Below are 13,619 nucleotides of genomic sequence, written 5' to 3'. Positions count from 1 at the left end.
AATACTTCAATGACAAATGTAAAGAAATCCATTTAATTAGTAAGACAAAATAGTAAAAGAAACAAATTGTCACAATGCCTTAAGTAATGATGGTTGGTAAAAGTTTATACACGGTTTATTTAGATATTTATATGCAAACAGTTTATTCATATGTGTTTTATGTTTCAGGCGATTTAGATGTCTGAATCCTTTACAACAGTCCTAATCTACCGTATACCTTAACACCATACCAATGTCTTTCCGTCCATCGAGAGTGATGTCATCGGCGATGTGGAGATTATATGACTTTGTTTATTCAGACATTACAGATAAACAATATGAGTACCTGAAAAAAAAGTTAATGTGAATAGATAGTGTACTGCGAATTCGTTCACTACGCCTCATGATTACAATGACTTTGATTTACGCGAGACACTACATAAAATTTATGCCAAGACTCATAATTATAAAAAAGAAATCGTAAACATGAGACTATGTGAACGGACTAAAATGAAGTAACACAGTATCTGGAGAAGTGAAGACGATTTAGAAAGAAAAAGCAACTCGCTCTACATAGACCTCAGTAAACTATTTTACCCGGAATATTTCTGGGGTCGGCAGTATGATCTCTCTTTGGGTGTTTTTGATAACTTGTAAAAATTACTGTATAGTCAAAATGGCTCTTTATTTATAAAAGTATAAGATTGTCGTTATTGTTATATACAAAATTACAATGTTATCATATTTATCCTCGTATAATAAAGAATAGAAAACACCAGTTCAGTTTTCGTGTGTTTTTATTGTATGTGCACTCATACCAAAATGTTTGGATGGGTATCAACATCTTTTTTAAATTATAACCATGTATCGACTAAAGTCGGATGTCCTTACAAGTCTAGCTATGATTTGGAGTGGTTCACCATGAACATGCGATATTTTAAGATATATGTACTGTAAAACGATTTCTCCTTACCTCCATACATCAATAACGACACCACTTTATAACTGAAGTATGCTGTATACAACATGTCAAACTTACAAAAAAATGAGATAAAACTACAAGAAGGATCAAAACAAATACCGATAAGGTATCGCTTCAGAGTGTATTATTTAATCATTTAAATCCAAAAAGAGTAACATACGAAAAATAAAAATATAGTGTCACGTATATTCTGATGGGCCTTGTCGACTTTGCGGTATTACATTAGTGAACATTATGAAGACACGATGACTACAAACATAACTAGCTACATTTCAAAGTGTTGGAAACCAAGGTCATATTCTCACATTTTCTTTTGATTAATATATATTTTCTTAACTGAAGTGTATATTACATTGATATAATTAATGGAAAATTTTAATTCTTTTGAACAGTTTTTGACTGCCTTGGCTGCTTATATGTGTCACGCTAGAAGCGGTTTTCAGGATGAAATGCGTAGAGAAAGCATTTATAAGTGTTCAATCCAAATAAGAAGTTACAAGAAGTCAAAAGTGGCCTCCTTGTTAAAAATGTTTAATAAAAAGCATGAATAAGATTAGTGGATCAGATTGAATTCATAAAATCTATACCATATTCACAGAACCTTATTTCAAAGCATAAACTACAGTACATTTAAATATCTGAAAAAAGTGATCCGACGGAGGCATTGAAATCAACAGAATTACATGAAAATTGCAGACTCGGTTTGACAAAGTCTGTACATGAGGGATAATAAAAAAGAGCAACGTCCCTCACGCCCCTAGGTCAAACTTAAGCGGTACCCAATCTTTAACACTTAAAGTGCTGGAATCAATGATATCCAAGGACCAGAAAAATAATACAACACTGAAGTGAGCCTTTGAATAAATACATATGAGCCGCGTCACGACAAAACCAACATAATGGGTTTGCGACCAGGATGAATCCAGACCAGCCTGCGCATCCGCGCAGTCTGATCAGGATCCATGCTGTTCGCTTACCAACCCAACTCTATTACAAGTAGAGAAACTGATAGCGAACAGCATGGATCCTGATCAGACTGCGCGGATGTGCAGGCTGGTCTGGATCCATGCTGGTCGCAAACCCATTATGTTGGTTTTGTCGTGACGCGGCTCACATTTAATGGAATATATTTCCTGGCAATCATTTAATTAACATATTGCTTTTTTTTTAGGAAATCGTGTTGCGTCAGAAAATGTTATCATAGTGATTAATTATCAGTGATGACAATTTCCTTCTACAAATATCTTTATCCTTTTACCGGCATACTTTAAAATCAAGCTTGAAGTATACTCTAAATGATGACAAAAGGATAAAGGTAATATGAAAAACGAAACAATAACTCGATTAAATCAAACTCAAAATTCAAAACAATAAACAGGCTCCCCAACCCCCGCCCACTGAATCCTGGTATCTTTGACCTTCGAAATAACGAAACAACGTTGGTGAAAGATGGAAAGTACGATGGTGAAAACACGTAATTATTTCGAGTTTTCACCATCGTGGTTTAGTAACTTCGACCTTTCATCATCGCATTTTTGTTGTTTCGAGTTATATGTGTGTCGCGATGGCACTAACGGGACCCCGTACTGTATCTGACATTCCCTAGAATGGTCATTTAAATAGTAATTGTTCAACAAACACATATTTGTTACAAAATATGACCAGACTATTATGCTAGCTTTCAAAGTTTATTACGTAGATTAAGAAGGCAAAGCAATATTTGGTTAATGTGTAAATTGAAAAATAAATGATTATACGTGTATTGCCATTAGTGTATAGAATATTGTTTATGTATACGCAGTAGATCTATCGCAAATCATGTAAAATAATGTGTACTTATAATCATTAGGTCTATCGCCAATCATGAAGAATACCAGGCGGTCTTTCGCCTGGTCATAATTCTCACACCACCTTCCCCACCTCCAGTAGCAACAACAACGATGATATCATTGGATAATTCAAGAAAATTACTAATTAACAGCCATTTTTGTTTCATACTTAGGCTATTTTATTTAAATAAAAAACAAATCATTACTCATCACGGGGTTTTCTGTTACTACAATACGGTGGAAGTGTAGAAAATACTATTAAAGTGTTGAAAATGTTTTTGAATTCATTGCTAGCTAAAGCGGCGTCTAGTAGATATGCATTTGTCCATACAGCAATGGGGAAACTTTTAGACTTGATTTTGTGTTTTTTTTTTGTTTTAACAAAATCACACTGTTTTCAAATTTTCTAATAAAAATAGCTTTTCTGATGTACAACGTGTCACAGAGCTTTAAGGGATATGAATAAACGTTTAACTGAAGTGATACTGCCATGTTTGAATATCTTATTCTTTTTATCATTATCTAATTTTATCTTCATAATAAATAACGTGCCAATGAGCCAGTCTAAAGTCGATCGTTCTAAAACTTAACCGTTGAGAGAGGTAACGACTGAGGCAGTGTCACTTACTTCATTTGCTCTGCCTCTGTTGAAGTTGGCTCCGCCTTAAATTGTCGCCAAATTTAATATGATGCTCAGTATGCTACCATTTAGTCTTCGTTGACGGGGCGGAAGGGAACCAGAACAACTTTGATCAATATCAATTGTCTCAAGTTACAAAGTCTAAACCACGCCCACTATCAGAGTGGCGGTTCTTACTCAACCGTTAAGAAAGTACGCCAAATTCTGCGCACTGGGTACGCTACGGCAAGTAACGGGGGATCACTGAAGAACAGATCGTCCTAAAAATCATTTGAACATTATACAATTCGTACAAATAATTTAAATGGACATATTCTCGGCATATATTTCTTGAATTTATTTGAAGTATACCAATCATTTCAATTTTACTTGTTATCCAATTTATTTTGCTTCGACCATACGTTTCAATCTTTGTCGCAACAGACAAGAAATTATGAATTTTAGGCATGGCATTACTTTGTGAATTTATGCATTAGGTTCTACTTTTACACAAAAATTTGCAACTTAATTATTAAACAACGAGCACATACCAAGAACATGGAGAAAAAATTGATTTGTGCTTCAGATATTCAACTGTAATAGAGAACGACATTCCATGCTGATTGACTGTTCACATCATTTGGCGGGGTCTTTGGTGTGCATCATCAACAATTAACTTGTTTTCTGTTGTTTTTTAAACTCTCCTACGCCGATTAATTCACGACCGTGCACTTATTGGAGAGGTCTCTCATCAGTGTTCAGACTGATTGCTGGCTGCATCCATTTTTTGCGTATCTGATTGTAGTGTAAAGCTAAAACCACTAGGAGCAGTCTACAAAACTTGTTATGCGCATGCTCCGCTTCAACTTAAGCGAAGTGAACTTAATCGGTACAAAGAACAAATCGGTACAAATATGATTTACGTAACTTTGCACTACGTGAATGGTTCATTCCGTTTAAAACCGTATATATCGATTATTGTTTTCTGAATAGCGTTTTACTATATGATGTTCCGAAAAATAGTAACAATGAACATTATAGCTACAATATCAGCGTGCTCTATTATATGACCGAGTGAACCGTGTATCGAAATTTTGCTGCTCCTTAAACTTATGAACCAGTATGACTAAATTACGCAATAGAGATATTTTGGCGCAAATCGCACAAATTGTTCTCAAGTTTGATTTTTTTTCAAATATTGTAGTTGGAGGCATGTAGCTTTATATACTGTTTATTCCAATCAAATGATATAAACATTTTTATGTAAATCCGGGACTTAAAATTGTTTGATTAACATACTTTATGCCTTTTTTGGAAAATCTCTGTTTCAGAGGAAATGTTTCCATATACAGTAAAAACTCTGAAAACCGGACCCTCTGAAAACCGGAATCCTCTGAAAACCGGACCATTTTAAAAGTCCCGTATTTTCTCCCTTTATATGTTCAATGCAAAAATTCCTCTGAATACCGGAACCTCTGAATTCCGAAAACCGGACGATTTTCTATGATTTCTAATGGTATACTCTGATTTTATTGACCTGTCAATTATGAATACATTACAGGACTCATTTAAATATTCGATACCACTTCGGTTTGGTCCGTGTAGTTTACGAGAATTAATGTGGAGTATATAAGTCATGGATTGAAAGTCACACCAGTTTAATGTGAAGGTTTTCGTTAATTCACGATAGCACAGACGGTAAATAGAATACCTGATAATTGAGAGGTCTGTGGTTCGATCCTTAGTGTTGCCACTAATACTCTTTCTTTATTTTTGCAGTATATTTTAAAGAAACATAATTTTATTTGTAGTGTGTTTTACGGCATTGAAAATACATTTATTGATTTTAAACCGTTTTAATTTTTTAACATGAATTCTTAAACATGTTATTTAAATGAGTATAGACATAACAAAATTAAGTAAAACATAATAAAACAAAACAAACAATATAAAATAATCATATATAGCTTCAATAATGTTGAAAGTATTAATAAGAAAAAAAAATCTGGACCAACGCGGTCTCGAACTTAAAAACACGTATGGCAGTTAGATTATAAACTCGTGCCTTACCCTATTGCGCTATACCGCTGAGTGCACTTGGTTTATAGATACAAATTAAATTAAATTCCATCGTACAGCGTACATCTCACGGAACTTACCGAAAATCTACCGAAGATTAATATACTGTGTGCATCGACCGTGTAATCAGTATGTAATTGACAGGTTAATAAAACCAAACAATAAACATGCATAAAATATCCTCTGAAAACTGGACAGCAATTTAAAGTGTCAACTTTCTGTGTACTTTAATGTAGATAACAGTTGACATGTTCAAATACCAGGTAATGGTCACATCTCCATTTATCTATGCAGGTGTGAAAACACTTGTCAGTGTATGTTAATTTCTTATTGTCAATTAAATTATAGCTCTTTCATCATATTTGTGTCTTTCCTCGTACGGAAGACGGACAAAACCCCACCAGTTAAAACCCCACCACTCAAAATTTTATGGAGTGGACAAAACCCCACCACTACATTTCATAGAGTGGACAAAACCCCACCACTAAATTTCACAGAGTGGACAAAACCCCACCACTTATTGGGCAAGATTTGATGAATTATAATATATATACATGTAATATACACATTTTTTTCACATTTTATTTTTTAATTTCAATATAACATTTGTGTAATATAAGAATGAACAATTTTATTAACAATGCATGTACATCTTGCATGTGCAATATGCAAAAAAGGTGTTACAAACTGTACACAAAAAACCTAATCCAAATCCGTGAAGAACAAAACAGATTATTTATTGATGTTTTGATTGCAAAAAATGTGTTACAAACTGTAACTCCTTATTGATGAGTTGTTCACACGTTATTCTGAGTTTCTGCTGATGCACAATTGTTTGTTTTTTAACATGTTTACAAGAAAGTTTTGTCCACTCTATAAAACTGAAGTGATGGGGTTTTGTCCACTCTGTAAGATTTAGTGGTGGGGTTTTGTCCACTCTATAAAATTTTGAGTGGTGGGGTTTTAACTGGTGGGGTTTTGTCCTACATTCTCCTCGTACATGTATATATATGATTTTTCAAAAATGTTTTTAATGTGTAATGTTTTTTTTAATATAAAATTTCTAGAAGAGTTGGGTTGATTCCAGTTTTGCTTTAAATGTTGATCTTGAAGTTATCTTTGTTTTGCAAAAATAGTAATACTAAATTCCATTAATTACATATTTCAAAATTAATGAAAAAAATATTATGATATATTTAAAACAATGTGGTGTTTTAATTTCAGATTTTCTGAATTATATTAATGGATTTGCATAATAAAATTACTTAGGACATTTATTGCAAAAAGAAATTAAAATATGACTTAGACAAAAGGGTTGAAAAGTAAATACAAAATGATTGAACAAAGTCATTGTTCAAACACATCAGAATTATCAATAAATGTATAAAACCTTTTAAAACCGGAATCCTCTGAAAACCGGACTTTTCGTCAAGTCCGGACAGGGTCCGGTTTTCAGAGTTTTAACTGTACTTACCAAAACATTGACCCAAAAATTTGATTATTAAATTTAACAAGAAACTTTTATTTTGATACTACTTTTAATATCTATCATTTATTTTGAATTTAGTTTGATAACATAACATAAATTGTTCCCTTTGTAGAAAAAATATCCCTGATGCGCCAAGAAAATGTCCATTTCTCCGGCATATAATCTTTCAAAACATTAAAAAATGAAGTGTAAAACAAACTTTCATTATGATACTATATTCAATATATCTATAATGAATTCTAATTTGTTAAATAATTGTAATTTATAAATTCATTGTGCCTTTTATGCAAAAATATCTCCAAATGTTTTCGAATGAAACAAATCTTTCACAGCTGCAAAAAGACCTCTCGCATGCTTCTTTTGAAAGAAGCAAACTTGTTCTCTAAGCTGCTAAGGGAGGGTACTCCAGAATAGAATTATCATCGATAGAAACTACATTGATCAACATATTATTGATACATTCCTGTCGGTCAATTATCGAATCATATTTAATAAGAATTGGTCTATAATCGAAGGACTCTAATACAATAAATGGTCATGTTGATAGTATTTAGTATCAGACCACGAAACAATTATACATGGAAGTTGTTTGCAAGTGTGATCGATACAGCATATATTTATAGAACAGATACTAAAGTGATTTAGAACAAAATATTATTTTTCATCAGATAAATGGCCATTATGAATCACTTAAAACTTTATTAACGTTGTTTTTTAAGAAGCATTGTATCAGAAAATACAAATGATGGATTTCTATAGTTTTTTATCAATATTGAAATGCTAATGAAAATGTGCCCAGTCTAGAACTATCCACTTTAAAAATCTATGATATGATTTACACGTAAGCTATATAGAAATACGGAAATTCACAAAAATGAGGAAATTTTATTGACTTGTCAACTATACAGGAGCGTTAGATTTATTTTTAACAGTCGATCATAGTGTATGTCGATAGAAATATTGATATTGAATGTACATATGCATGAAAAACACTTTCACTATCCACGGGTCTTAGTAATTGCGGATTGGTCTTATTAGTGGATACTGTTAGACTGGTTTAAATATTTAATATAGCGGTTCATTTTGGTCATATTATATTTACATGTTCAAACAATATGTTGTATAACCTATACCACTTACAGGGAAGAGATTTTATGAGATTTAATCTGAGGAGTTAGAGAAATCTTACATTAGTTTGGCAGTTCATCTTATCTGCGCATTGAATGACATAAATGTTTCAAATTATAAAATATGAATCAAGTCCGACAAAATAAATACTTAATGATATGTTATAATTTATAAATACAAATTGCAGTTATTCTGTGTTTAAATTCTGTATAATTATGTCGTAGATAAAAGATAACATGGTTCATGTAATTGATAAGATATGAGTTATATATGAAACAACACATCAGAGTGTTTGATAAAAGTATTGTGTTTCAACACTAAGCCTGCTGGTAGGATCAGTATCTACCAATACTAGCTGTGCAGACCAAGATCAGCCGACACATTTGTGCCGTGCCATGTAATCATGGTCCGCTCTGTTATAATAATAATAATGATGATAATAATAATAATAATAATAATAATAATAATAATAGTAATAATAATAATAATAATAATAATAATAATAATAATAATGATGATGATGGTGATGATGATGATGATGATGATGATGATGAATGTTAAAATATTTATTTTGAGAAGATAACATACAAAGTTTACATAATAAGAAAATATGTATACTTATTTTCAGTACGGCCTTCTGATTTAACAACAACAACAACAACAACAACAACAAAGGAAAACAACAACAACAACAACAAAAAAAGAAAAAAAAACCCAATACTTGTTGATTTATACAAAATTTAAAATCCTTTTGCTCGCTTTTCAGTCAGCAATTATATTGAAATTTTCTCTAAGTTTTTTTGTCACGTTGAAAGATAGACGAGTCCATTTAACATAATATTATTAAATATGGTAAGGGTTAAATTGAGTGTTGCAGTCAGACAGTTTAGGTAATTTTTTTTGCAATTATACAATTGTATATAACGTCTGGTTATGATTTAACACTGGTTGGTTAATTAATCTATGCAGAACAATCAATCTGGTTATCTCGAAAATCAGAATGATTATCGCATGACCACTGTTAATGAAGTAGATAAGGTGAATGATTATCATCACCATGTTACTATTAAAAAAGTAATATCACTTTTTATAATATCACAGTGAAATAAGTTTATTTTCAATATAATACTAGAGAAACGTGCAAATAAATTGCTGTTACAGGCGAGAGATTTAAGAAGTTACCGACTTCCTGCATTATCTTATCACTATTTCATTATGTACATTTGCATGTGTTGTTCAATAGAATAGTTTTAAAAAGATAATTGTTGTAAAATGTTAAGGTAATTCAGTCAGAAAGTTTTAGGAAAGAATCAGAAAGTTAACACATGCAGAGGTGTGTCGACGCGGTTTCTGATTAATCTGGCACTTTGAAAAACAGTTCAAATGATATACCCCAAAAAAGTCATTTCAGGAGTATTCATGGTATTGAAAATAGTCATTGAAGAACAATTAATGTCATCTATGAAAGGCAAATGTTGCCTACATTTTTGTCTCTAAACAATATTCTCCGCCTATCAATATTTGCTGAACATCAGATTTACTTTTTGCATAGCAAACAGATTTTCAGCATGTGGCTAATGACATAACTGGCTAATGATAGAACAACAGTATGGTCGGACAATCTGTGATATATCTATACTGGTTACAATAAAAAACGCAAATATGCTTATAGTAAAAAAATATACTTGTATAACTAAAATCTTATTGATTATGCATTTTTGAAAAAAAAAATGCCCTGCATACAATATCACGTGGTTTGCCTACCATGGCGGTTGATTGGAAGTAGTCAGTGTTCAAAAAAAAGGAGACAAAGAAAAGAAAAAAAGAAGCAATTAATGAAAGGCGTAACACGTATCTAAATGTGAGCAGTATACTCCTGGCAAAGATTACTGATAAACCCTTATCCTTTTGTGGCATATCATTTGATTTATATAACACATGTATCCATTGGTCAAAGCGTTCCTCTTATCCAATCAAAATAGGTTTAGGAAATAACGCTCGGGTTTAGCGTTGGCGCTGTATAAATAAAAGGCACGTTGCGCCCGGGCTAACACAGGAACTAACTCTTTCAGAAGGTATGTACAAACTTATTGGTTTAACCCATTCCTATCTATATTTCACTGATATATTGGAATTTTTTCGTACTCTGATATAATTATTTGAGATATAATTGACATTATAACATTCATATTATTTAAAATGATTTCCACATACACAGTACTAACCTTGTATCGAAAATTGTAATTTAATTTAGTCAAATGTATGAATGCAATACTTTATTTATTTTGTTCTATTAACACCGGTTCTCAATTTATTACATGTGTATATTGATGAATATTCACGATTCGTGTTTTTTCTTTAAATTTGATATCAAAATGTCAAAGTGAATAATTGATTATGTTGTAAATTGAGGATGTGCATATCACGGATTAACAAAAAAGTCAGATAGTTATATAAGTTACGGTCATCAAAAGTAATTCCGCATGAGGTTATCATAATCATATAACGAATAACATTCAGATTAGTTTTATTTTCTTATTTCAGTTGAAAGAGCTTGGGTCTTGGTTGTTTTTCTTCTTTCTTTTTCGTCAAATCGTCCTTTTTGTAACAAAAAACAATCATGGATTTCACAAAGGATGCGGACTTTAAGTACCTCGCTATTGATCGCAAGGCACTGCTGAAAGAGCAGCTCCCATATGATGGCAAGAAAGCTTGTTGGGTCCCTGACGAGAAGGAAGGCTTCGCCCGCGCAGAAATTGTTTCCTCTAAGGGTGACGAAATCACCGTCAAAATCTTGAGCAACAATGAGGTATTTATTACATTTATAATGATAGTCATGGTAACGATATCGTTTTAAGTAAGGTGGAGAAAATGAACAGAGCAATTCATGTAATGCTTTTTTATGACAATTTTATTTTTAAAGTCTATCATGAATTAGACTTTTAAATGAAATCATAATGGAGAGCATAAATCATCAGAAGTGAGTTGTTTTATGTTGTCAACTCTGTATAAACACAGATATATAAACAATATCTTATATTTAACTCCATGGTATAAAGCTCTTCTTTGTTCTGTCAATTGTCATGCAAAATAATTATTCCGTAAAATTATCACTTTATAACGGTAAATACTTTAAGGTATAAACAAACACTGCTTAAAGAATAAAGAATCTATGAGCTGTCTTCTGCATTAACCGTTACCAAGATAATTATCTTAAATGGATCTTAAAATCTCGTCATCTTAATAACTCGTCACAATCATCCATTATTTTAAGGACAACATTATAATAATTTATAGACTGAATGAGTAAAGGGCAGTACAGAACATGATCAGACTGCATGCACGTGCCCGATGGCCTTGGACTGCACCGGTCAAATTTGTATTTTACGTTCAGTTGTCGCTAGTGGGCTAAAGATGAGTAATACATAAACATGTGAGGCAACCGAAATAGCACGAATTTCGCAGGCACATATTTGACTTAAAATTAACATCAGTAAATAATATTTGAAACTAACAATTTATTTGATTAACAGAATAGAACAGTGAAGAAGGATGACCTCCAGCAGGTCAACCCACCTAAGTTCGAGTGTTGTGATGACATGGCCAACATGACCTACTTGAACGAAGCCTCTGTGTTGAACAACTTGAGGCAGAGATACTTCCACGGATTTATCTATGTAAGTTCTTTGTTTACATGTATAAATAAAGGAAGCAGGGTCATTTTTAACAAATTGAGATCGAGCTATCGTTATTTCATAGAGATGTTAAGTTTAACTGTATCTGCAAAATCCTGGCATGTTTAAAAAATAGCTTCCAATTTTACACACATACATGTTGTTTTTTCATTTTTAATATATATATAATAGCGGTCGGTCAAAAGGAAATTAATGCCATGAATAAAGTTCTCTCGTTGTTATAGTAAATTCCTGGTTAAAACTCATTGTTATACCTTTAACGTATGCTAGAAAATACTTTTAATTATTTCCCTTTTCAGACCTACTCTGGTCTTTTCTGCGTCGCTGTGAACCCCTACCGTCGTCTGCCAATCTACCTGGACTCCATCATTGCCAAGTACCGCGGCAAGAGGAAGATGGAAATGCCACCCCACTTGTTTGCCGTCGCAGAATCTGCCTTCCAGAACATGTTGCAAGGTAATAAATAAATAACAACGCCTTCTATTTGTCTTTACTAAACGGTTATAAAAACATTTTTGCTAATTTCAACCAAATAAAATAAAGCTTTGTCTTGCCTTACACTCAAACTTTAACTTGGCATTTGATTGCGTACTTTAAATATTATTTAATTTTATACCCCTTCAAAAATGGAAAAAGCAATGGTAAACATGAATATTCATAATAGAATAAAATAACAATGGTTAATTTAGTATTTGCGTTCACACGACTTCTAGTGTACAAAATTAGCTTCGTCGCTGTAATTTATTTTTCTCTAGAAAATAATGCAGCGGGCAATTTATTTTTTTCAAAGATGATTTATAAAATAACAAATTATAATAATTTTCGCATACATGATCTAAAAGTTTTCTCCAGAGCTAGTGTAGATTATATTTTCTATAAGAAACCAAATTATTAAAAAAAATAGGATCTGTTCTTATCGCACTCGAGTAAGAAGAAGATTTCAAGTCGATAATTTCGGCTAACTATTGGTGCGAATAAGTCATACATACATGTGTTTGTGATTTCTCCCACATACATTGTATATAAGTTTATAGCAGACTTTTGCTTTGGTAGCATTTTTATGTAATAATGTATGTAGTTCTACTCTAGCAATTAATATTAATGGCCACCAGTACCAAACAGAACATATGCTTACACTTATATCACCATTGCCAAAAATCTTGATTATCAATAATTACCGATAGATAATTAAAGACGCACTCCGTATGCTTATCAGTAATTTTTGGCCGGTTACGGCTATTATCTTTACGAATCGTGCTGAAGTAATGGAATTATCTATCAATTAACACGTGGGCAACTGTAACAATGGCAGCATATATCAATCGTTAATTGTCAATTAAATCACTAGAAGGCTTTCGGTAACTGTTTCTTAGTTTGTCATTCACATGAGGTAGATAAGTCACATGTGCATACCAAAAAGCATAATTATTAAATCTAATCATCTCGTTCCCTCGTGCATTGAACGCACTGGAAGTAGATATACAGGCAAATTAGTTTTGGATTTATTCAACATCGACAACAAAAACAACAACATCAACGACTTCGCCGTCATCAACAACTTAAACTCAATCACTTAATTTTAAACATACATGTATATGAAAGTTATTTCTTTATATAGCCACTTTATATAGTACAGAAAATAGAAATATTTATGATACCGAGTACAAAAAAAATCATTTAAATTAATACTTCGTATATAAAAAAAATAATAATAAAATGATAATAATAACCCGCTACAAACTATTGTACATCATTCTGGAAAGTTTTATTCTGTCTACCAATTTCATTTTAATAGTCTACACCTTGTATGCGTCTTTTA

General features: G+C 32.1%; 1 protein-coding gene across 3 annotated transcripts in view; it reads left to right on the top strand.

The window, feature by feature from the left end:
• The window catches only part of LOC132740800 (myosin heavy chain, striated muscle-like), a 44,213-nt gene that overhangs the window by 16,255 nt on the left and 14,339 nt on the right, over nt 1-13,619 (top strand). The window contains exon 30 of one of the 3 annotated variants that reach the window (XM_060728816.1): nt 169-757. The exons of the other annotated variants lie outside the window; for them this stretch is intronic. The gene's annotated coding sequence lies outside the window, so the exon portion shown is untranslated. Of the gene's footprint in view, nt 1-168; nt 758-13,619 lie in introns of those variants that run through there. 3 annotated transcript variants of the gene reach the window in all.

Source organism: Ruditapes philippinarum, unplaced genomic scaffold (genome assembly GCF_026571515.1).
Source record: "Ruditapes philippinarum isolate M1 unplaced genomic scaffold, ASM2657151v2 ctg179_1_1_1_1, whole genome shotgun sequence".
Taxonomy (NCBI): domain Eukaryota; kingdom Metazoa; phylum Mollusca; class Bivalvia; order Venerida; family Veneridae; genus Ruditapes; species Ruditapes philippinarum.
The sequence above is the reverse complement of the archived record's forward strand: the minus strand, read 5'-3'. Positions and strand labels throughout refer to the sequence as shown.